Source organism: Ambystoma mexicanum, chromosome 6p, assembly GCF_040938575.1.
Source record: "Ambystoma mexicanum isolate Mex_15411 chromosome 6p, UKY_AmexF1_1, whole genome shotgun sequence".
NCBI classification, from domain to species: Eukaryota; Metazoa; Chordata; class Amphibia; order Caudata; family Ambystomatidae; genus Ambystoma; species Ambystoma mexicanum.
Genome location: NC_090935.1, coordinates 1,156,271,573 through 1,156,296,528, shown reverse-complemented (window position 1 = coordinate 1,156,296,528; position 24,956 = coordinate 1,156,271,573). Strand labels below are relative to the sequence as shown.

Below are 24,956 nucleotides of genomic sequence, written 5' to 3'. Positions count from 1 at the left end.
AGACCCACTTCTGTGCAGGGCAAGAGAGGAAAAGATGTCTTTGTGCCTGGTGTACACTCTTAAGCCTTTTCTAATTGCATTGTCGTGCATTTGCTGGTCCTAATTTTCCTTTAATCCAGGCAAGAATGTTATTTCCGCTGCGCAACCTGTGGTTCAGGTTTGTCTATCTTTTGGCACATTGGGGATTACGACTGTATTTTACCCGAGGTACCCAATTTCCGTGAGCTTTAGCAGTCACATATGCCTTTTCTGTTTTCCTGTTTGTGAATATGAGAAAGGCAGTAGCCATTTTTGCTTTAAGAGCCAGTGGGAGTATTTTACTCCCTAGTTTTTTTTTAAAGTTGGTGGCAAAATGCTTTTTAAGGGAATACAAATATAAGTTCAATTCCCCATGAGAGTATTTTATAAGCGAGTAAAAATGTTTTAACTGAAAAACAAATGTTTTTCTAATATTGATTTGTTTGCGTCTAGTTATTCATGCACATTTAAAGATACATGTTTACGTCTTAACAATCGGGCTGTTCAAATAATTGTTTCTTCCTGCGGTTCTAAGTGTACTACTGGTCCACACATATCAATGGAGCTGTGAGGGTGAAAGCAGGGACGCAAGATTCTACATGTCTTTTTCCTATTTTTAGTTGGGAGTATTTCTACTCCCTATTTGTATTTTTGTGGGAGTATTTGCCAATTCCTAGGGAGTAAAAGTGACTGATACACTCCTTATCCATAGGACTGCTTGATGCCATTTGGAAATTAGGTAGCTGTTTTATTCCTGGCGGCTCGGTTGTTAAGGACTGATGGAGTAGCTGGTAATGTTTTTCTTTGGAATGACTTTGGGTTGTTTTTACTTATGTAGCTAAAAATAAGTAATATCCGAGAGCTGTAACTCACTTTGCTTATTTTTTGGGTATGGTGTTATACTTCTGGCTTCATCTCTTTCTTCACCATGATGTTTCTCCCTTTTTATTGGCTTCTGCTATGAATACCAACCCCCCACGTGATTTCCCAAATTGTGTCGCATGTAGCTGTTTAACGATTTCTCCCTAACCCGTTTCCTCGTTGGGAACTAGGGACCCTTCATAGAATGGACTGTAGCCGAAGAGGTACGGCCACAGAACAGCAGAACAGACTGGCTAACCTCAAAAAACGACAAGGCTCAGAGCAGTTCTGTCCTAGTAAACTACCACTCTCCATTTCCCTTTAACTCCAGTCCGTTGTTACCACTTTTGAAAATGGGCCACTGACTTTTCCCTCTTGGTGACCACTGGCGAGCAGCCTGCAAACCAAGATGGTGACTGAACATAACCAGTGGCCTTCTTTGGGAGCTTCACCATTCTTCCTGTGTGTGAAGATGAATGCACATGTCGCACACAGCAGCTTCCACCACCTAGCCAATGCCTTCCCTTGAATTCTTCAAAGACTGTTTATGCACACTCTGCAGCCTCCAGTGTTTGCTAAAGGTTGTTTAAAAAACTCATTAACCAGTCTTTGGGGGTCAACGGTAAGGAATTATCACTTCATTTAATGTCTTTTGAGAGTTTGTATCATATGATGGCACTTATGCGATTTTGGGCAAAAGACTCCATTGATTGCTTGGTGATGTGTAGCACCTGTTAACCGAGTGCATCAGCTTGGCTTTCCACAGAACAATGTTGTAGTGCAGTAGGTAACAAACAGTTACTATACTTACTCCCAATGTGTCTTTGATAAAACAGTCATTGGACCCCTCTATTTGGCCTTTAATCACTTAAGGACGTGAACCTCTACATCCTTGTTTTTTCATACAATAAGGACGTGACCTTTCAAATCCTTAGCCGTCATGAACTCTGCCAGCATTCCAGAGTGAATTCCTGCCCCCACTGATTAGGTTAAAAAGAATTGTCCCCACAATTGGCACTTGACATGGCGCAGCCAGTTGTCGGGTGCCGCAGGGCAGCACTCCGGGGTTGTTCCCTGTATCGGGGCTGGCATCTGCCTTGGAGGATCAGGCAGCACTCGCCACAAGGGAACCACATTTCACAGCGATACCATGCTCCCCAGAACCGGTACATTACATCAATGACGTCATCATCCTAGCCCAACTATTTCTCTGCCCGCAATAACTCTAATCTTATCTATCCCCCTTTGACTGATCTTTTCCAAACCTTCAATGTTGCTCTTTGGACCTCTCGTTCTCTCAACAACAAGGCTCACTCTGTTCTAGACATTTTTATTTTATAAAAAAAAAAAATCTTCATTTTCTCTACAGAAACTGACTGTCATTGTCCAATACCGTTATCCCTGTTGCACTTTGCTCTTCCCAGTCGTTTCCTCTACCCCCCACTCCCACCCATCCTACCTCTATGTACATGGAGGCGGTGTTGATATTTTTTCTACTGTGTCTGCTGCTTCTTTTCTCCCTCAGTTGCACGGTCCCTGTTTCTCATCTTTCGAATGTCACAACTGCTGTATCACTTGCCCCTCTTTCATTGTCATTTATCGCTCGCCCCCATCCCCGGCCTTGCATCCAGCTCTGTCTCGTCATTCCTACAGCACCAAGCATAAAAAGCTGCACTCTAGCTTCTTTCCACAATAGGACGCTGTGCATCCATGTTTCTCTTGGTCCCTCCCAGCTGATTTGAAACTCACCAAGGTCGCTAAGATTTATGACGCTGCCGTGGGACTTCCTGGTGTAGTGTCAAAGTCTGTCTTTTTCTCTGTTCTATTTTCACTCTGTATCCTTCCAATGGTTTTCTTTGTCTCAGCACCATATAGATGCCTCTTCTTGGGTATAGTCTGACTGTTTGACAATAACACATTTTAGGTAGTTCTTCGTAGCTTCTTTCATTGACAGGTTTTGAAGATGAGTTAGGGTTATGTTGTTTAAGGAGTTCCTTATTTGAACAGGAGTCCTTGTCCCCAGAAGGGGAGTCTCTCCCGGTGAGGTTCCTAGCCTCACAGGGAAAGCCCACACTCCTGGGGAGAAGTGACAGAATTCCACAGTTCGTCACAATGGCTATGGTTAACATTTAAAAGTTGGAGACAAGCTACCTTTTTGTTGTTGCTTTAAACTAAAAAAATAATCGACATAGAATCTTTAATTACTCTGAAGAAGAAATAAATGAGAAGCCATCAGAATCTAAATTCAGCATTGATTAAACCATAACTGGTTAGCCCAAGGAATACCATTTTAGAGCTCACTTGAAAGTTATTCTATCTACCATTTTCTTATATTGCGCCAACACCCATGGGTCTCAAGGCGCTCATTGAAAAATGGCATACAATTTGACATTGCTTGAGCTTTATTGCACCGAGATTTTCCTTTTACCATTATCCCCATCACACTTGTAGCACTCAACAAACCCCTAATCACAGGATTCATTCCAAAAGTCTGCAAATTGCTGTATCCCGTCCAACCTTCATCCCCAGAAACATTCCTAGCGTCAGCCCTCAGCAACCCTGAAAAAGAATGTGTTGCCAAGGCACAACATTTCCTGGTTGCCAACTTTGTTCTAGTACCAGTGGCACCCTCCCCCAAAGAACCTCACTGAAGCCACCCTCTTCTGAATTTGGGACCACATGATGCCCCGGGGTGATAATAATGGTTTCCCCAAAGCTATTAATGAATGGTTCAGATCCCTGCCAGCAACTGAAAAACTAAAAGAAAAACTGTTTTCATCTCACATCTTCGTGCGTCAATCTCATTGTAGAAATATTTGTTTCTGAATTAATGTATAGATTTTGCTAGGGCACCACTAATATTTTAATATTCCCGATGGACAATCCCACTCCACAATTCTGGGAAATAAACACAGTAATTGCTCAAAACTCAAAATGTATTTAAAAGAATAAAAATCCAATTTCAAACCAATGTGGTCTCCAGGTTTACACCAGTGAAATCACTACACTATTATAGATGCAAGAACAATTGATCTGTAAAACAGATGTAATCTGCTTACATGAATATCACTACTGGTTCTCACAAAAGCATTTATTTCCATAAGGTGTGTGTGTGTGTGTAAATAATATATGTAATTTATTTTCAAGGAAAACACTTTAGTTAGGACATTCAGGTGAGCAATACAGTGGTTTCAGGGACGTTAAAGTGAGAATTCAATGTGAGAACAAAACCCTTAAAATCCAGCTAAAGCCACCATAATTTTGCACCCCCTGTTGCGCAGCCTATGACCACAATGATGACATCCCTGATGACATCACTGGTAACATTGCTAATATCACCTGACATCAATGATTATTTAACTAATCAGACACACGATCACACTATGCATCTGCCCATATTGAGACCACCCTTGCGTTTCTACATATGTGATATTAGCATTTTAGAATAGCTCATAACAATGAGTAGATTGTTTAAAACCGTAAACGGCTACACATGCATCATATCACTACTTGTGAAGCTTTCCTTTGTAATATTTTGGTAAACGATATCTGAATTATAAATAGAATTGGTACAGTCCCGGACAACCTTGCACTTTTCGATTAAAAAGATAGATGTCTACACAGTAGTTTGATTCTGAACCCAATGTGGATTTATTATTGTAGTGAAGACATGTAATCTTAATAAGTCAGCCGACACGTGTTTCGACCTGTAGGGCCTTTTCAAGGCCAGCAATTCTTGTGTCATGCCCTCTGATTCCTGGGCTGTTTGAGCTTTCCTGGCTAGAGCAATGCTTATATACACCCTCTGTGAGGCTGAGCGGGTCACTGTCCTGGTTAGGATACAATAATTGCTAGCCTTGAAAAAGACCCCAGAGGTCGAAACATGGTATCCGGGACTGTACCAATTCACTCTACCCAAAGAGGAGTTGTGGGCACCACCTCCACCCACCTGTGACCATGCAGCTACATAACTAACTCAGTGAATTGGAGAGCGAAGCTCAACAATGGTTTCACCTAGGGCCCAACCGTTCTCTGAATTATAAATAGTACACTGCTTATAATGTTCTTGTTTGTGCCAAATATATTGAAGACATGTTAACTATAATATAATCTGTATATATATTTACAAAATAAATTTGTAGAAATAAATAGAAAGTAACACATGTTGAACCCTAATTATTTACTACGTTTTAAAACAAACATATGTAAATACTCTGTCTTATTGTAAGAAAAATGTGTACACGTATCATTTTCTGAATGACATGAGAATTACTTTAAAACCAGGAGCAACTAGGTATTAGGATACAGTTAAGAATTCCATACATGGGAATTAAAAAAAAAGTGATTATTGCTCTAAATGTGTATATATGTATTGAAATGAAATGAAATGAAGTTTAAATATTCAACGTTTGCTTGAAAAGACATAGGTGTATATTTCTTTGTCTTTTGTAAGTCATTAACATGTTAAAATTGAAATGCAACACATACTCTACAAAGTAAAAGAAATCTTTAAATAATATCCATTTTTTTTAAAGATTGACTTTTGTGTATGTCACCAGTGATGTCCTCTGTGATGTCGTCATTGTGATCATAGATTGCGCAACAGGGGGTGTGAAGTTAATGTGGCTTGGCTTTAGCTGAATTTAATGGGTTTTGTTGCGTTAATGTCTTCACCTTAACGTCCCTGCAACTCCTTGAATTACAGATGTATACACATATACATACAATGAAAAAACATTAGTTAATGATCAGGTAAGGTAAAAAACGTATTACAATAAATCCCTGGAAATTCAGCAAAAAAGGCACCTTAACTTTACGCTCCCTGTCGTGCAGCCTATGACCACAATGAAGACTTCACTGGTGACATCGGCTCTCCAGTCAACCAGAGGCCAGAGTACAACACCTGCACATGTACACAGTTTTCTTCCAGTCTATGGATGCTCCTTCAATCACAGACCCTGTCCTTGGACAGCAGTTTTTGTCTCTATGCTGGACCCTATGCTTCTCTCTGTGACACTGCTGTGCCCTGCTTCTGCCACTTGCTGTGGGACTCACTTGCCGTTTAACTCTCCTACTCCCTTTAATCTTGCCCTCGGTGGTGCAATACGATTCCTGGGGGCTCCTTCATACTTCTAATTCAGATATCTTCTTTTACCAAACAATTACAAATTAAAGCTTCACAAGTAGTGATATGATGTTGATGTATGTGTAGGCTGTGCATATGGCGGCACGAAGTTAAGGTGGCTTTAGCTGAATGCCCAGTGTTTTGTTAAGAGAAGTTTTTTACCTTAACTGATCATTAACTAAATAGTTTTGTTCTTAGAATTTCTTAGGATTTTGTTATTCCATAGCCATGGCCAGTGTATATTTTAGAACGCTACCAGACCACAAGCCATGACCTCTGACCATGCCATGCCCACTATATTCTCTACAACCCTCCCAGACCACTCCATCTCTGCCATGCCGAATCTAAATTTTAAAACACTTGAAAAACCTGCAACACTGCTCAAAGACGTTCATCAATCACAGACTGATTGTGACTTGTTTTGTCAGTGATATTGTTATGCATAAAAGATGTTGGGCTTTGAGAACGCACACATTTTTTTAGGAAATGCGCAGTAAGATTAAATGATTTGCCAAGGATCACACACTTGGTTAAGCTCCATGTTTTATGGTCGGTCTTTTGGTGACTACTGTTAATACAACGCACATCCCCAATTAACGGCATTTAAGCAGCATGAAAAAGGGGAAGAAATGACAGCTGTAGGAATAAAGTATGCACAGGTACTTTGCCCCCATAGCAAAAATCAAAAGCTTGCACCCATGAATATAATCACAGTAAGGTAATATATTTCTTAAAGTGAAATATACAAATGTAGCTCAATTGATCTTGGCATTAGAAGAAAGTATGCAAGACAAAATGGCATTGGACTTTTTAAAAAAGTAATGAACACCAGAAAAATAACTTGAGGGAGGCAATGTTCCGATGAATATGCTTGCAAAGTATAAAAGCTGCTCACCTTTTAAACCAAGCAATCTGTAGTGAAATATTCCCTGGAAAATTAAATCACAATACGAGACAAATGCTTGTGGTCTTGTGGGTAAGAGTTTGCACTGGGAACATGACAGCCTGAGTAAAGTCCTGTTAGCCAAATACTTGAACAAGCTTGCCAACCCCAAAAAACCAAGGGGTTGCATCCGCCCTCTGAAAAAAAGCTACGCTGTCCATCCGCATGTGTCCTTTACTTGTGCCCTGAAAATCAGCCACAATCAGGAAATGGCTGCACCAGTGTCCAGGATTGCAACTTGTCTTGCTACATCCTGGGCAAATATCCATGACTTAATTGCCCTCTTATTATTTGCCCTCCTCACCCCTATGTCTGGCTTTCAACAATACTCTGGTTCAAGGCATAAATTAATCAGCAGAGATTGCCAATTAAAATGTTCTTAGCAAACAAACCCATTTGATTAGCACTAATATTTTTAATGTCACCAAAAGTTATTTGTACCCAAGGCATGAAATGAGCACCAATGCAGCATTTGTGTGTGCCACTAAAGTAAGACGTTCGTGAGATGACTCTGGCCTGGCAAATTCTTAAAATTGTGCTAGACCTGCAGGTCGAGTAATTTGATTTACCTACTCAACCTGAGAGAAATGTACTCGACCCATGGCAACAGATGACTAAAAATGTAAATGCGCATTCTGTAAAAGGGTGTATGTCAACACAAACCCACTTTCTTTGGCACACTGCTGCCACCCAGAGGCTAGCCATGCACAGTCAATCTTTATTTTTGACATTTACTGCAAACAAAGTAAATGTTAAATACAATTCTCAAACATCCCCTGTAAATGGTACTCTTTCCATTTATCTACTTGGCTGGTCGAGTAGACTTTGTGAGCCCTGGATGAGTGTCTGTAAAATGTAAAAGGTTAGCTGCATGAATGGATACAAATAAATAGATATTGTAAAAAAGAATAGGAAAACAGTTTGGACAGCTGTCTTTCAGATGCTTATAATGCAATCCTAATCAGAGCAAAGCAATCTTTGGAGGGTTAATGTAGTGCATAGTATTGCATTATATCTGTAGATGTACAGACTGGATGGAACTATTAATCACTACTTTGTGTAGACATCTAATTAGCTTTGTGTATTCATTATGTAAGCAGATAGTAAGTAAGAGACTAAGCAGATTAGATGGCAGGCAGAGAAAAGGCCAAAGTAGGTAGAATATTGTTTGCGACTATCTCACATTCAGGATAGCTGGTATAAAGCAACAGTGTGATAAGAGAGAATGTCAATAAGTATGAGATCAGCTCATGGGTTGAGCACCAGTTGTACATATGTATGCAACCAGCAGGTCACAGAACTAGGTTGCCATTAAAAACATTTGGCTGTGTGATCATGTACATTTTCAAATGTGTTCACTTGTCAATATAATACATCTTCCCGAACAAAATGAAATATATTTGACACTGAGGTTTAGATACACTATCCTAAACTTTACTGTAAAGCATGGAGACAATGCAGTGTTTTATAGTAGCAATACTGTAATTATGCATTATGTAACCGCATACATTTTTTGGAATGGAGTTGCGTGACTGTCTTTTCAAAAAAATAAAGTTAACGCATACTGGTCTTTGCCAGACCGTTATCTTAATAAAAGTATCCTCCCAGTTTACTTCTGGTTTACAATATATTAAAAAAGAAAAGGAAATCTTACCTGGCACTCCCACACTTAAGAGTGGAGGAGATGATTACTGCTACACTCTTTCTCCGTTAGCCTGTTTGAACTTGCACATAGGAAAGAGGGTTGAGAGAGCGCCCTGAGGGCAAAAGACAAATGCAGGGTGAGCTGTGCTTCCATTGACAGGGTAACATAAATAGCTAGTTTTGCTACACAAGTGTCAATTTAATTAGCAATTTGCTATGCAATTCTGTAGGTTTGCTATGTGACACTGCTTATTGTATGCCTTGTGCTTTATAAAGATAACTTGAAAAGTAGACATACCATAGTGTCACACAAATATTTAAATACTTATAGAACTGTTAGGCAAAAAGTGTACAATTGTGGCATTATTCCCCCCCATTTTGACTGGGAGACTACAAATACCATTCAGTAAAAGGCAAGAAAATAGTCTCTAAGAGCTCTCAGAGAGCACTAAGAAGATAGAAGATCTTCAAACCATATTGGGGCATAATATATCCGTGTATTAGCAGCTCCTTACCCAGAGATAGCTGCCCCTTTCATGTGGACCTTATGGCAGCTTGACCTTTAGAGTGCAATCATTTTCAGGGACTGACAGTAGCACCATTTCAAATAAAATAATGCAAATGTTGTGTGTTTTCTTAGTGCGTTATGATTTATTTAAAACTAAGAGAAAACATGACATCCGGGACTATGCACTGTCTCCCATCCGTGCAGTAACCGAGACCGACCCTGCTCAACTAGAAAGCGAGGAAGGTGCCGGCCTCTTCAGGCCATGCTGCTCTAAGTGGTCTTGTAACTTGTACTAATTTATTAGGCAACATGGCCTGAGGGGTCTGGCCCCTTCCATGCGTTGAAGCTAAGCAGGGTCAGTCCTGGTTAATAGATGGATGGGATTCCCGATGTGTCACTCGCCATGGCCATTGATTTTTTTGATCCAAGACGTCACTGTAGCTGTAAATACATATATATATTTTCTGCACTTTTTTCTCCAACCGCAGCTATGAACTACAAATACCCTCAGCTGTTATTGGGAAAAACTGCAACAACAAAAAATGCTTCCCTGCCTGTCTAAACACTCACCATGTGCCCCGACATCTGTGCCCGCTTCCCTCAATCCCCTGAGACCCTCCTCGTCTCCCCTGTCCTCTCCCATTCCGCCACAACACTTGTTTCTGTGACGCAGTTTCAGTTGAGATGTCGGGTTGAGGCAATTCTGTCCGATAGCTGAGGTTACAGAACAGCTTTGTGTTGAAAACACAGTCGCTATACCACCTCTAACTCTCAAATGTAACTTGGTGTCCTATTACCCCACTCCCCCCCACCTCTACCCTAAAGGCATTTCCCAGATGTATTTCACCTGGAAATGTCATTTTCCTGCTTTTTCATTTTTGGCTAACCAAGTTTATAGCTGCGGCAGTAAGAAAAAAAGATGGTGGCTGTTTCATTTCTTGGTAATTTAACCAAGATGAAGCTATCTTATTTTGGAGAAGAGGGCATCCCTTCTCTGCCAAATACTAAAGAAAAAGTACTGGACAGAATAACCCCAAACCTAACAAAGGATTACGAGTCAACTGTGCTGTAGCACCTTGAAGCATTTGTTGGTGCTAGGTGGAATTACCATAAAAATACTTCCGACCCAATAACCGGACAAACGCAAAGGAGATGGTAAAATACTGCTTTAATCTCAAGAAGTAAAGCAGGGCGAGTATACACATCAGTTCGACTCATGCAGGAACACCCTGTTTTTTCAATCATGCGTAGTTTATATAATACTAGATGTGTCCTCTATGATGTCATTTTACGTGGCAACTTTAGAAACCTATCGGGGTGGGATTGGATTAGATCATGTCTACATATAGAACATTTGTGTGTTAGTCACTCATTGGTGGTCTCTTGTCTGTAAAACACACCCCAAGCAATGTCTAATCACATGGTATACAGCACTTGTTATAGCAGATAATGCGGCAGCAGACTAATACCTTGCAACATTATGTTAAAAAAAGTGCATGGCATTTGATTCCCAATTAGGCCTTCTTCTTTCATCGGTAGGGCTCATGCCAGTGTCTTCTGTTTGAAGGTTGACCTTATCAGTCTGCACAGTCTTGGGACATCTGAGGGAGTGTAGGTACACTGCTATCTTAGCTTAATGAATAGCCCTTGCTGGCGAGCTCATCATCACATGTTATAAGACCATGAATTTCTCCATATCTACGGTGCTCTTAACCTTATTTGATTCCATTTTTACTGGGTGCAGTTTTCCTTCTGTCCTTTAGAGACTTGCTCCTTTTATCCCATATTGACTTTATGCCTTTTAATCATTCAATATTTGGCATCAGTAAATGTTCATTTTCCTCCTAATCCTTAGAAAATATGTCCTTGCGCATGGCGTGCTCATAGACTCCCTTCATCCTTTTTCTTCATCTCTCAAAATAATATCCTTGATTCAAAGCTAATGTATTTTCATATTTCACAAGGAAAACAACTTTTGCATCGTCTCGCCATGTTTAAGATCCTGGGTTCATATTTCTGAGGTAACTGGGTTGATTGATGTAAGCCGTTGTCCTAATCCTAAACGTTGAATCTATACCTCTCTTAAGCAAACTTCTATGTATTCTTTCCACCTTGTGTTTCAGCGTATTTACACTTATTGAGCAGGGGACCACTTTATTCTTCTTTATATTAGCAAATACTGCATCATGGAGTATGTTTCTCTTTGTACTTCAATGACATTGTCATCCTTAAGTATTTTCATATTGTTTCACCATGGAGTCATAGATCCTATTTTAGACATTCTTTTGCTGCTATTAGACTTTAACGTACATTTATGTTGTGCATCATTTTATTCATGGCAGCTTTTCTACAACTCGGCAAGGAGCATCCTTCTTTTTAAGTTTCCTCCACTGTTTCAACATGAGGGTATCTTCTGAATGGCTGCCTGAGTGCATATCGTTTCTCATACAGTCGACGTGGTATGGACATGTCACATAAACTTGTCCATGGGTTCTCAATTATAACTCCTCGTCTGTCACTACAATAGGGTAGGGGCGAGTGGGCGTTGACTAGGGAGAATGCATCCACTTGCTCCTCTGCACCCCCCCCTCTGGTTGCATTCTCGACCAGACACTTCGCCTCCTCATCTGAAATTCCTGCCTCATCTTCTTCAAACATCTCCTCATATTTTCTTTTGTTTTAAACCCATATTTTTGTCACCTCACTCAGGTAGCCCGCATTCTTTATGTATTCATCCACACTCCAGACCTCAATCGACAATCTCCTGCTGGTGCACTAAATATCCATCGCCCCACATATTTTTTTCAATCCTGGGGATAATAGAACTTTGTTCTTGGTGGTGCAAGAGAACTCTTCTTTATATTTTCTCGGGTACCTTCTTTTGTTTGCATTTGATCTCCAGTATGTTTGCAAATGTCAATCCTTATTTTCATTCCAATAGCTTTTTTGGATGTTTTCTGACATTGCCCCAAGATAATCCTTATGAAACAGAATCCCAACATTACTAATAGTAATATTGCTCCAAGTAATTAAAAAACATTTGCCAATCAAGATTGAATCCATCCAAACAAAGATGAGAACCAATCGTCCCGACTGTTTTATCAGTTTCCTCTTCTATCTTTATGTGCAGGGTCGTCAGCATCGTTATTGCCCCTGTCAAAGTCCCATTTTCTCCATCATGAGCAGGTGTCAATGTACAGCAAGAAAGTCCAACCTTGGCGCACACGCCACCTTCCATTGAAGTTATCAGATCCAGAACATAGCTATTCTGGAGAGTCATCAGCCTGATGGCTCTCAGTTCTTCCTTTTATTGCATTAAATCCTTTTATTGTTGCATTGACTGACTGCAACAGTTCCCATCTTGTAATCCTGGAGCCACTTGGCATTCACTGCTGTTTGAAGTCCTGTTATGAATTTAGATGTTACTATCATAGCAGTTTTGCTGAATAGTTTGTATTCATCCAGAATATCGTCGTAAGCCTCTAGATACTTTGATGAAAAGTAATGCTCTCTTTTGAAGATGAGAGATCTCTTCTTTCTGTTATATTCATTCATTTTCAGGGAACTCTTCAATATGGAGATCACTTTGAGGAATCACTAGTGCTGGCACATGTACATACACTTTGGAACACAGTTCTCCCCAATACTTAGGCATCTGCATGTAGGATCTGGATCCACAAGCCAAATATCAATCCATTAGGACTGCAGTTCCTCCATTCATTCACAGTACTTCAATTATTTCTCTACATCCTTTATTTTTTCCCACTTAAACCTTACCATCATTCTTAAAAAAATATATATATATTTAAGTTCAGCATGATATGTCAGTATAACATCCAGTCAGTTGGTAAGTAAGATTACAAGGTAGTACATTACACTTTGGCACAATCAGCATTTCACCCTCCAATTTGCTAATCTAAAGCGCAGTACTTTTTACAAGGTTAAACTTTAGACAAATAAGCTCTAAATTCAGACCAGATATCTTTGGTGTGGACGCGCAGGGCAATTTCAACGTATATAGTTCTTCACACGGATTGATCCAAGTTAATTCTTTGAGGCCCTCGCTGCAAGATTTCCATTTCTTCAATATGCATCTTTTTGCTACTATGCAACCAATATTTAGCAGGGCTCTCAGCTTTTTTTCCTCTATATCATGCCATAGTCCAAACACAGCAGACATTGGATATTCGTGTGTCTGCCTACCAGTGATACTAGATAGTGCAGGGTATATTGACTCCTAAGATTGTAAAAAAACTGGGCAGTTCCACAACATATGTAGAGTACCTGCCTTTGGTGTCCGACATCTCAGGCATTGCCCGTTGCATTCTGGGTATATTTTATTTAAGTTTAAGAGGCGTATAGTGTAGCATGTGCAGTATTTTATATTGAATCAGTTTTAGTCGCATGTTCATGGATACCTCTGTTGTGAAGTTATTGCAGCCCACTGCCTGTCTGTGACAACTAAGCCTAATTCTGTGTTACATTTTTCCTGTGACGGGTCAAGTCCCTTAGGCGTCGTGTTCAGTATTTCCCTGTATAGAGTGGCCAGTCCATGGCGGCACCCTTCAGGCAATATATGACAGCAGTTTGGTTTCTGGGGGCTCCTTTAGGTAGTCTGGCAATGTATCCTCTATTGCTGCTCACATTCTGTAGTAGTGTAGTACATCGGTCAACCTAATCTCAGGTTTATTTTTACAAGTATCTAGTGTCATGAATGTGCCCTCTGTAAATAGGTCTCCAATGACACGGTCTCTTGTAGGCGTTAGGAGGGGGTAGTTCCATAGTGGAAGCAAGCAGTAATATGGGATCTCAATCTTCAATCTAATGAATATGCGTTCCACGCTTCCAACGTGCACAGTACCCGGTCAAATTGACAATCGGTCTATGTTCTATCGAGTATTAGTGTCCTCAACTCCGTACCACTAGCTGCTTTCCTTTCGAGTTTGACATGCAGTGGGGCTTTTTCGGTACAAAACCAGTGGGTGGCATGTTGAGATTGGGCTGCTAACCAGTACACTTTCATATTGGGTCTGTAGAATCCCCCCAGCGTGTATGGTAGCACCATATCCAACAATTTTTTTCCGTACCGCACCAGCATGCCACAGAAACTGTGACCTGTATCCATAGGATTCAGAAAAAAATGCTTCCCCGGCCAGGTTGGAACATTCACAAATGTGTACAGCATTTTAGGGGTTACCAGACATTTGGTCGAAAAAAATTGGTCGACCAGACAAATGGTCGAACCAATTTGGTCGAAAACCAAATGGTCGAATTTTTTTATTTTTTATTTTAACCCTTTTTTAAATTTTTTTGGGGGGTCCCCCCCAACCCCCTTTTTTTTCTCTAAAAACCCCTTTTTTACAAAACGAAAACCCGAAAAATAAATATATAAATAAAAAAAAAAATTCGACCATTTGGTTTTCGACCAAATTGCAGTCGACCAGTTTTTTTTCGACCAATTGACTGGACACCCATTTTAGGTACCAATATCATTTTTACTAAGAGCATTCTACCCACCAGAGATGTGCGTACGGGACCAGGCAGATATTTTATCATCTACACATTTTTGGCGGGGAAGTCTAATTGTCCGCAATAAGAGTATCTTTAGCTCTAGATACTATCACCCCTAAGTATTTCAACTTGTCTGGGGTACGCTTTAATTAGGATTGTGTTCGGGGACGGGGAGTATCGTCTGTCAGGGGGAATATTTCTGACTTGCTATAGTTCACTGTAAATCCGGAATTTGCACCAATCTAGGTTATGTCCTGCATTATTGGGTCCAAGTTGTGTTGTGGGTCTCTAACATATAGTAATACGTAGTCGGCGGACAGTGATATAAGTACCGGGGTGCCTATAATCCGAGTGCCTCTATTACAGTGGCGAGAGCAGATCAGGTCCACCATGTGCTCTATAGCCACAGCAAAAAGCAGTGGTGGCAGGGGGCAGCCCTGCCGAGTGCCTCTGCCAAATTCAAATGGAGCAAATTGAGTAACATTTGTGCGAACAGCTACCCTAGGTTTTGTGTCCAATAGCTTAATATAACTTATGAATGTGTCTCCCATACCGCAGTTCTCCAGGACTGCAAACAAAAAGGCCATGAAACCATATTCAATGATTTTTGGTCGTTTATGGCTACCGCCACTGCGTTTGTCTCTGGGGAGATAAGTTCCATGATGTTAAACAAATGCCTTAGGTTAAGGGACATTGCTCTGCCTGGGATAAAACCTGCCTGGTCGTGCTGGATCAAAGCAGGCATAAGAGGGAGCAATCTGTTGGCTAGGGCTTTACATTTTGGTGTCTACGTTCATTAATAACGGCCTACAAGAACCACATTCATCGTTCGTTTTTCCCGGCTTGAGCAAGACTATCACTATGGCTTCACGTAGAGACGGTGGTAAGTGGCCAATCCGGACTGATTCTTCCCAGAGCCTCAGTAATGATGGTACTTTTAGATCCCTTTATTCCTTGTAGAACTCGGCGGTGAGCCCGTCGGGTCCCGGTGCTTTTATTTCTGGGTAAGTCTTTAATCACCTGCATGAGTTCAGCTCCTGTTATCGGGGCGTTCAATTGTGTTCTTGCATCAGGGGATAGAAAGGACATGCAGATATAGTTTAATAGGTTTCCCAACCTGTGTTACGCTAGCCCCCCATGTTTATGCCATAGAGTAGTGTAGAATTTTGTAAATGCATTATTGATGGCCTGCTCTGTATATACCATTAATTGTCGCTCATCTCTCACCCTGACTATATGGTTTCGCCACTCCTCCATCCTCACCAGGTTGGCCAATAGTTTCCCGGGTCTATCGCCTTCTCCATATTTCCTGGCAGAGGGTGGTTTGGCAAAGTACTGTATCTCCCTATCAGCCAACTGTCTAAAAGTTCAAGTTGCTCTTGGATAGTTGCTAAGGCATTTTGGTTTGGTGCTGCAGCATACTGCCGCTCCAGTGTCTGGAGTATCCCCTCACATTTTGTCAAGTCCCTACGTATGGTGTGCAACACTCCAAATTCATGTGACCTAGCCATTCCTTTTATATATACTTTAAATGCTTGTCACAAGGTGGCCTGCGTCACTGTGCCATTATCATTGTATAGAAGGTATGTACGGATGTCTTCCTCAAGGTCGGTTCAAAGTGTCAGTGACTTGAACCTTCACATACCACGGTCTATTGGGGCATTGCCCCACAACAGAGATATTGTAATCAGCGAGTGGTGAGAGTAGGTTTGAGGATACATATCAGCTTCAGTAACTTGTCCCACCAAGTGGTCTGATACAAGGAACCTATCTATTCTTGATGATGGTCATGCACAGTGGAGTAGTAGGTATTTTGCCTCTCCCCTGGGTGTAATGTACGCCATTTGTCATGTAAGTGTAATCTATCGAGTGTAGTGGTAATCTAGCGAGCTGCCTTTGATAACAGTCTGGTGCTGGAACCGGTACGGTCAAGATTTGGATCCAATATGGTATTCATATTTCCGCCCCCCCAGATAACTGAAGTGGGCAGATATGGCAGTAACAGGTCCACAACTTTCGAATAGAAACCAGGGCTGTCCACATTGGGCCTATATGTGTTCACCAGTAAGACTTCTTTAAGTAATTTGCCGTGCACAATAACCTATTGGCCATCCGGGTCTATGTGCATATAGGCAGTTCTCTTATGTATGAAGGTTAACACTCCCCTAGATAGTGCTGAGTATTATGTATAGTACTTATTCGGGTCCCACGTTGCTGCAAAAGAAGCGTATCTGACACTTGGCTTGTGAGTCTCCTGCAGAAGCAGAATCTGAACATTGTGATGGTTCACATAGGCAATAGTTCTTCTTGCATTGGTATAATCCCCTAGCCCTCTAACATTCCAGTTAAGAACTCTAATAGTCTCCAGGGTGGCATAGGTTAGAAGCATATGTAACGCTGATTTAAACGTGCCATTTCTCTGCATGCTTCTCTGAATCATTATTTGCATATGGCGGAAAATTGTTCCCCAACTTGTAGCAACCCCCCGCCTCCCAGCATCACCCTCCCAATCAGGGCCACAATCACCACCCTCCCTGTTGTCTGACTTCCCAAGTCAGTTGTGCACAACCCCAACTTGTGCTTTCGTATAGTACCAAAAAGAAAACCACAACCTTGCATGGGGAGGGGTCACTATTTTAACTCCCAAGCCCGACTGCGGCCACCACCGGACATTAGAACAGTAATCTTATTCTACGGGCAGTAGACCTTATCAGGGTTAACCCGTTTGAATTACAGTATGAGCACTTTGCTAGAGCACAATGGCTTGCATCATGTAAATATGTAAATGGTAATTGAGTAGGAAAGAATTAAGGGTGTACACCAAGCACTTTGGTCAGTCTGTGTTCCTACGGACTGTTCAAGGTAACAGAAGGGATGTCGCACCTGTATCATATTCTGCTGGTTTAGATGCAATCGGTATATTAGCCTCAATGTAGCCTACTGCTTCCTCCGGGAGGGTGAAGAATAATGCCTTTCCCAGTGTAGAATCGGTAGGCGCGCTGGATATTGCATGGCATATGGGATTGCTCTTAACTGGAGCATACGTTTTACGCCTAGAAAGGATCTACTAACTTGCTGGACAGCTTTAGAAAAGTCCGGGTATAGATGGATTGTGGTGTTATTGCAGTGTAATGGCCCCATTTCCCTGGCAAGTTGTAGCGCTTTGTCAGTCTCTGTAATTGAGTAATTTTGCAATAATTACCCTTTGGGAACCCCAGGTTTAGGATGTGTCGGCGGTGTTCTGTGGGCTCTTTCCACCACAAACCTAGAGGAGAACATTTGCAAGTAGAATAAGTCCTTCAAAAGAGTCAAAACTCATTCCCATTGGGCCTCGACCAAAGATTTCCGACAGGCCAATTATGCGTACGTTACTTCTCTGCAAGCGTGATTCCAAGTCATCATATTTGGACAGGGCTCTCTTCTTTCAGTGGTGACTCTTGACATTTGGGATTTCAGAGCTTGTATATCCTCTTATGTTGACCCAATGCACGTTTCTGCCTCCGTCATTCAGGTACAAACTTTCTCCATTGTGCCATTAAAGGTATTTATATTAGACGTGATGCCATCTAACCTGTCGGTCATGGAGGTGAATCCGGCTTGCATGCCATCCATCACTTGTTTAAGGCTAAGTGGGTCAGTAGGAGTTTCGGAGGGGAGCATTTCCATTTGAGGGTTCACAGGTCTGTCTGGACGAGGTGATTAGCTCCCCCTTTGGTCATGATTAGCTATGTCTCTGCAGAGCAAGGTCTGACCTTTTACAAGTGGATTCCGGCAGTGTGGTAGGGCAGCGGACTCTGCATTGTGGGTGTCGGTGTCTGCTGATTTGCATGGTGAATATTATCTGCTCCGCGCGATTGCCAGCCTTGTAGAGCGGAAGCAGCAGGAATGCCTAGAGTCTCGAGGTTTCAACACCGCTCGCAGCCGCCCCTGGAGTAGCATTCAGTCAGGCCACTGGGAGCAAGGACAGAAGAGATGAACAAGGGATCCCGAGGTAAATGGTTAATAGCGACAATTGTGAGGGCCAGAATGGGGTTTCAGAGCCACTTCCCAATGGGCCACAGCGGGGTCCTCATGCACCTTGTGTGTTGTTGTTTTTAAGTGTTTCACATCTCACTTGCAGTAGTAGCATTCCTAATCCTAGAGCATAGTATTGAAAGTGGCACTTAACCAGAGGCAGACCACAGTCGCTGTCTGCCGCCTCCCATATAACAGGTGGGGGTACCCTGTGGCTCCGCTATGTGTGTGTATCCAGTATCTGACTCCCACAACCTTTCACAATGTGCTTGGCCATTCCTCCACAGTTCAGAAGCACCGACTGATAGCAGGAGAGGAGTGTTTGTACAAGCACAGTATGCAAAAGTTGAAAGGTCAGGTGCCGAGGCCGGCCACAGGTGGGGGAAACCCAAGATCAGTGGTATACCTGCACACTGCGCACTCCATACCTTATGGCTGATGGTGGATGCAGGATCGCCTGTCTGCGAGCCGATGTTCGGCTCCTCTCCACTGTCGCCTACAGAGTTCCAGTATATACGCAGTCCCAGTCTCGTTGCCCAAGGACAGCCACCGCTTCCGGCGGCGCCACCCAAGTCTGGCAGTGTATTTCATTTGCGGATTCCAGGATTGGAGCGGTTATGTTCTCATTCATGCCCCCCGGTCCACATAGAGGACGAGTCGTCGTGCTTCACCTGCCGGCGTAAGCCGCTGGTTATGCAGGTTTCACTGCTGCTGCCAGTTTCTTGGCAGCCCGTGCCCTCTCCAGGGTCAGCATGAATAGGCCGCCGCATGTTGACTAAGCCAGAAATCCGGAATCGCAAGGAGTTTTGCAGCAGCGACATAAGAGGCTGTTGCAGGATACTTTTTTTTTTTAAAAAAATTTTTTAATTTGATTTAGTTAAAGTAAATCAACCTTTCAAATACAAGTAGAAAATACATGTACATATAAAACATTATAACATTTTACACAAATTATAAAGTAATAAAGTTAAAAACCAAAAAAGTAACACACAAGATTATTAATCCTAGTCTTTGTCTTGAGAAACCATTTTTTTTTAAACAAGCAGTGACAAAATAAACCATAGGAAACCCTCAGAGGTTGCCAATTAGAAGAAAAGTTCAGGAATGGTGACAGCCATTAATGAGTCTCTAAATTTAGGCTTGAAAGAAAGTTTACAGTAGCAATCTGTAATGGTAAATAACCAGAGCCTAGAATTAGAGACCAGGTCAAGTCATGAGTGTCGAGGCGTAAATAGTTAGTGTCGCGCAAAATGAATTTCTCGCATAGGACGGAGAACTGTGCATTCCGTGATGAGGTGCATCAAGGTCTCACGAGTGTCCATCGAGTCGCAAAAGCGGCAATAATTCATCGAACTACTGAGCAGTTTCCTTTTGACTTGTAACTCTCTGGTGACCCACAGATTAAATCGTAATCTTAAATAATTGTTCCGATATTTGGGGGATGGACAACGAATTAAGTAGGCCGGTAATGTACGCATTTTTTTATGTGGAAATCGAAATTCATCAGCATCTTGATATGCCAGACATACAGTTCTGGTAAAAATCCAGTCTGTTTGATATATTTTCAGTTTGGCTTTGTCTGGATTTTGCAGTAGTAGATCTTATGATATATCTGCCAGGATGAGCACACGATAGACACTCGTCAACCAAGATTTGATGAACAACTGTTTTGATGAGAAAATATATGATGAAACATGTTTTAATAGAACTTGAGATGTTGTTGACAGCAAACATTTTCTAAAAAAAGAACATTTGCGCCAATTGCCTGTACTGAGACTAAACCAAGTTCGTATCTTGGCAACTGGGATGCAATTCGGGAGATGTAGTTTTAAACGCCAATATTTTGCTTCCCATTTTGCCAATTGTGAGAAGGGTATTTCTTGAAAAGTTTCCAGCCCATATAATAGAGCTGGAACGATTTTCGCGGTCCAAAAATGCCATGCTGGCAAGATCGAGAATTTGACATATTTGTACATTAGAATAGTGGCTTGTGATATAAATGATGTTAACCTTGATTCCAGACGCATTAAATGGCCTGTTGGATGAATTAAATTCTCAAAGAAAATGCCGAGATAATTGTAAAAAGGCACTCTGATTATAGGGGTTTGGTTGAGGGACCACACATAACAGAGCGGGCATTGCCTTTTTGGAGAATAGACTACGATTGGGTTTTGGAAATATTTATTTTCAATTCGTTGGTCTGAGTGCAAGTATAGAAGGTGTTCAACAATCGTTGTAACCCCATTGGTGTTTTAGAAATGAGTACCAAATCATCGGCATATAAGAGGGTTTGAATTGTATGGCCATTCAATTTCGGGGAGTCTGAGATCACAGTAGACAGATCATGTCTCACATCTTGTATGACGTAATTAAAGATGGCGGATGCCAAAAGACAGCCCTGTTTGAGACCTCGTGATGTTTGAATCTGCTTTGACAACATGCCATCTAAGGTCAGGCGAACCTTAATCGATGTTTGAGAATGTAGGGCATATATCACATCCAGTAGGGTTGCAGGACAATGATCTCTCCGCAGTTTCGCCATAAGCCGCAGATGGCTCACTGAATCGAATGCTGCGTTGAGATCAATGAACGCATAAAATACTTGTTGTTTTTGCAGATGGTATTGCAACTTGATTGAGTTCAACGTGAATAAATTGATTGATATACCCATGCCTGCGACAAAACCCGTTTGATGCGGGTCACGCAAGTGTGAATGCAGAGTCCAGTCATTGAATTCAGCAAGGATCATTTTGGCGAATACTTTTCCCGGAGCGTCAAGAAGGGCAATCGGCCTATAGTTGGCTGGGTGGCAGCGATTGCCCTTCTTGAAGATCGGGATTATGATAGATGTTTTCCAGGAACTGGGAATTGTGCGAGTGAGTAAAATATTATTGAAGATAAGATAAAGGATGTGTGCCCAATAGCCCATCGGGACCCTGAGCTTTTGATGAGCTAATTTGCATGATAATGGAGCGAATTGATGTTTCCGAGAGATGTAATTGCCAAGAAGAATTAGTAGCAGGGATGTTAGATTGTCAAAAGCGGGGTCAGCATATAAAGCGGAGAAATGTATGATCCAATCAGCCTCAGACACGCCATTGATTTGTGCATCACCCCGTAGATTTGACTTTTGATTGTTTAGTAACTGCCACATAAGTGCCGAGTTTTTGTTTGACATGGCAGCTTGCATAGAGATGCTGTCACGTTGGAACTGTGACGATTTCCTGCATCTGAGCCAGTTTTTATAACGGCATTTGGCAGTTTTTAGGAGTTGCTGGCATGATGGATCTTTCTGGGAGAGTATTTGTTTCCTGCGCTTTCTATATTCAGTTTTCATATTCTTGATTTCAGGATCAAAGATGTGTGGGTGGCAGACACAATTGTGCCGCAAAATGGTCAGATTTTGCATGAAAGGTTTTAAGAGATCCGGATATTGAACACCATTATAATGCCACTCATTGTCCTCTAAGATGTTTGCTAGAGACTGAATCTTGCTAACATTCCATCTGAGACGATTTCTTGCAGTGTTTACTGTTGCTACCTCATGTAAGACTCGACTACTGGGGACATACTCAAAATTCCATGTTATCTGTGCAACCAGCAAACAGTGATCACTATTAGGGTGAGCACTGATGCCAAGATGGTGAACATTTTGGAACAGTTTTGGTAGATCATGTAGATCTAATCCAGAGTGCTGGTGCTGGACCCACGGTGCCAAGTATAATTTGATTGAACATCACCCGTAACGGAACCATTTAGCCTGTATAGATTGCGGTCAAACATAATGTTTGTCCATTTTTGGGCCGACCGAGAGGGATCGGGTATATCTCGACAATCCATTTTAAGATCTCCTGCAACAACGGTATGGGTGATGGAATGTCTGGAAGTTATGAGGTCTAAGATCTCATTCAGACCATCATACAATACATCGTCACTCATAATAGAAATGTTGCGATAGATGTTTACCAGTGCCAGTTCTTGGGAGTGTCCCAGAATAAGAACTAACTGAATCTGGGCACCTACTGAGGCCCAGGGGGTAATGGTAAAGCCACTGGCTCTGTGAACACCCACTAAAAGGCCCGAGGAAGGGTGACCACTGCTTGGAATGGCTGGAAGAAGCGACATCTCATAGCCATCCCAGACCGGACACGTAATGAGCCAAGTTTCCTGTAAGGCTATCAGGTGATAGAGGTTGGCGAATTTGGCAATGGAGGTGTGCAGGTGAGTAGGCCCCCTTGTGTTCCAACTTAAAAAGAAAATCAAGTCTTTGGCACATACTGTTGATGGTTACTGATGATTGAAATAGATGTTGGATTTGCGAATTAGATGTTGAGTTTTTGGAGGCGCTTTCTCAGGTTCCTCTGCTATGATAAAACCCATGCTAAACAATTGCATTCTGCATTGCCAGCTAGAATCTCGAACTAGACCAGAAGGGATCCACAATCTGACAATTGAGCATGACAGTTCTGAGATGAATTCAATTTGCTCTGTCATTGGATGCCAGATTTCTTAAATCAGCAATGTCTCTAAATATGTTTAAAATACTTTGCCGATTCAAATCAAAACTGGGGAACTTTCCATCTCTACATTTTAAAATGAGAGTGAAAAATTGCCCATGTCGTGGATTTAGATGTCGTGAAACAGCCTGAGTGTTAGCTTTCTGTGGAGCCCATTGCAAAAAAGGAGTATCGTTATTAGTACTGACTTGAATATGGTAATCTGCTTCCTGCTCCACTTGCCAAGCGGCAGTTGGTTTCTGAACGAATTGGTCATCAGAGACAACTGCAGCTGAGGCTAGGGAATTTTGTGCTTTTGCTAAGCTGGCAGCCAAATATTCATCAATTTTTTTTGTCTAAAAGTCTCAAGCTGAGCCATGGTCGAAGGAGCATCAGTGGGGTCTGCCAGGGTCTGCTGGCTTTGTAGACTGAATTTTTTGGCAGGCCCACAGCAACCGGCGATGGAAATTTGTCTGGATAGGTGCCCACTGTTACTCGATTGGCATTGGTATTAGACAGCCCAGGGCCCAGTGATACCGATGTATAATCTTTCGAGAAGAACCTCATGTGTGCAGCATTTTGTGCTTTTAGGGCAGCTAGTTGTTTGTCTGCCTCTATATTGCGATCTATAGATAGCACCAGCTGCGACAATGGAGATAAGGGAGCATGAGCTTGTTTAACATTAGGCTGTTTGGCTATCCTCGAGCGTATAAAAGGGGGCCCACCAAGTAGCTCTGAGTGGGCTGGATGAGATGAGTCTTGTGTCGACATAGCTCTTGTCATGTCAACCAGGACTGCAGAGGGCAGAGGAAGTGATGTAAAGGCAGGTGGTAAAGAATCTAAACCGGCCTCTGCTGATGTATGACTAATCGGGGGCATCCCAGCTGAGGCTAATTATGGTAAATATAAAGGTGGTGGGACCTTAGCTCGTCCTGAAGGGATGATTGCTTTCTCTTTTAGGACAGTAGATTTGCCCAAGGCTTTAAAGAAAGAGTTCAAAGTCTTTTTAGTTTGTTTAAGTTTTGCCATATTCTTTGTTTTTTTTAAAGCCAAAGGTTTTTGTGGTGCAACTTTTGGATTACAAACTTTCAGAGCATCTAGATGGCTGAGACCTTGTCCACTTTTTCGTGCACAAGACAGCTCTGGTGGTGGGCATGGCACTTCAGGCTCAAGTGTTTGAAATGATTGACCTGTGGATGCGAGCCCTTTCAGAGAAGTTTCCGTGTGGGGTAATTGATCAATTGGTCGAATGATGCCCGTGATCAGGGGTAATGCACAGGCCTTCGAAGTGGATGCGTCAGCAACACTATAAATTGGGTACTTGGGCGTTGCTGAATTCCATGCCAGCTCCCCCTCAAGTGGCTCGTTTGGCGTCCTAGACCAAGTGGGCGAAGAAACATTTTTGGAGAGAGAGGAATTATAATGGGCAAACAACCATTTCATTAAGTCATCGAATTGTCTGGATTGATGTGACCCTTTTGTGTCCAGCGATTCAAACAGTTTGCACAGTCTCCTGATGGTTGTATTGATGGTTATCAAAGCTGGTTGAGTCGTAGTGGTTTGTTGTAAAAATAGGTCTGTAGAGGCTTTTCTAGATGTTCTGGGTGTGGATAAAGCAAATGAATGTAACATAGAATGTTTAGACTTTGACACAGATTTATCGGACATAGTACTTTTACTGCCTAAAGGGTCAACAATAGGGTAAACAGTAGTACTCCATGGAATAGGGGACTCACTTTGACTGGCATGAATGGATAAGCCCGTTTGATCCTGCACTAATGAAGGAAAGGTAATCGGAGAAATTGCAATACGGGAAGAGGAGAGATGCGGACAATT

The 24,956-nt window shown here is 41.9% G+C and overlaps 1 protein-coding gene across 5 annotated transcripts in view; it reads left to right on the top strand.

Annotated features, from left to right (window-relative positions):
- Positions 1–24,956, top strand: part of APBA1 (amyloid beta precursor protein binding family A member 1) — a 1,040,959-nt gene that overhangs the window by 79,161 nt on the left and 936,842 nt on the right. The gene's annotated exons all lie outside the window — the stretch shown is intronic.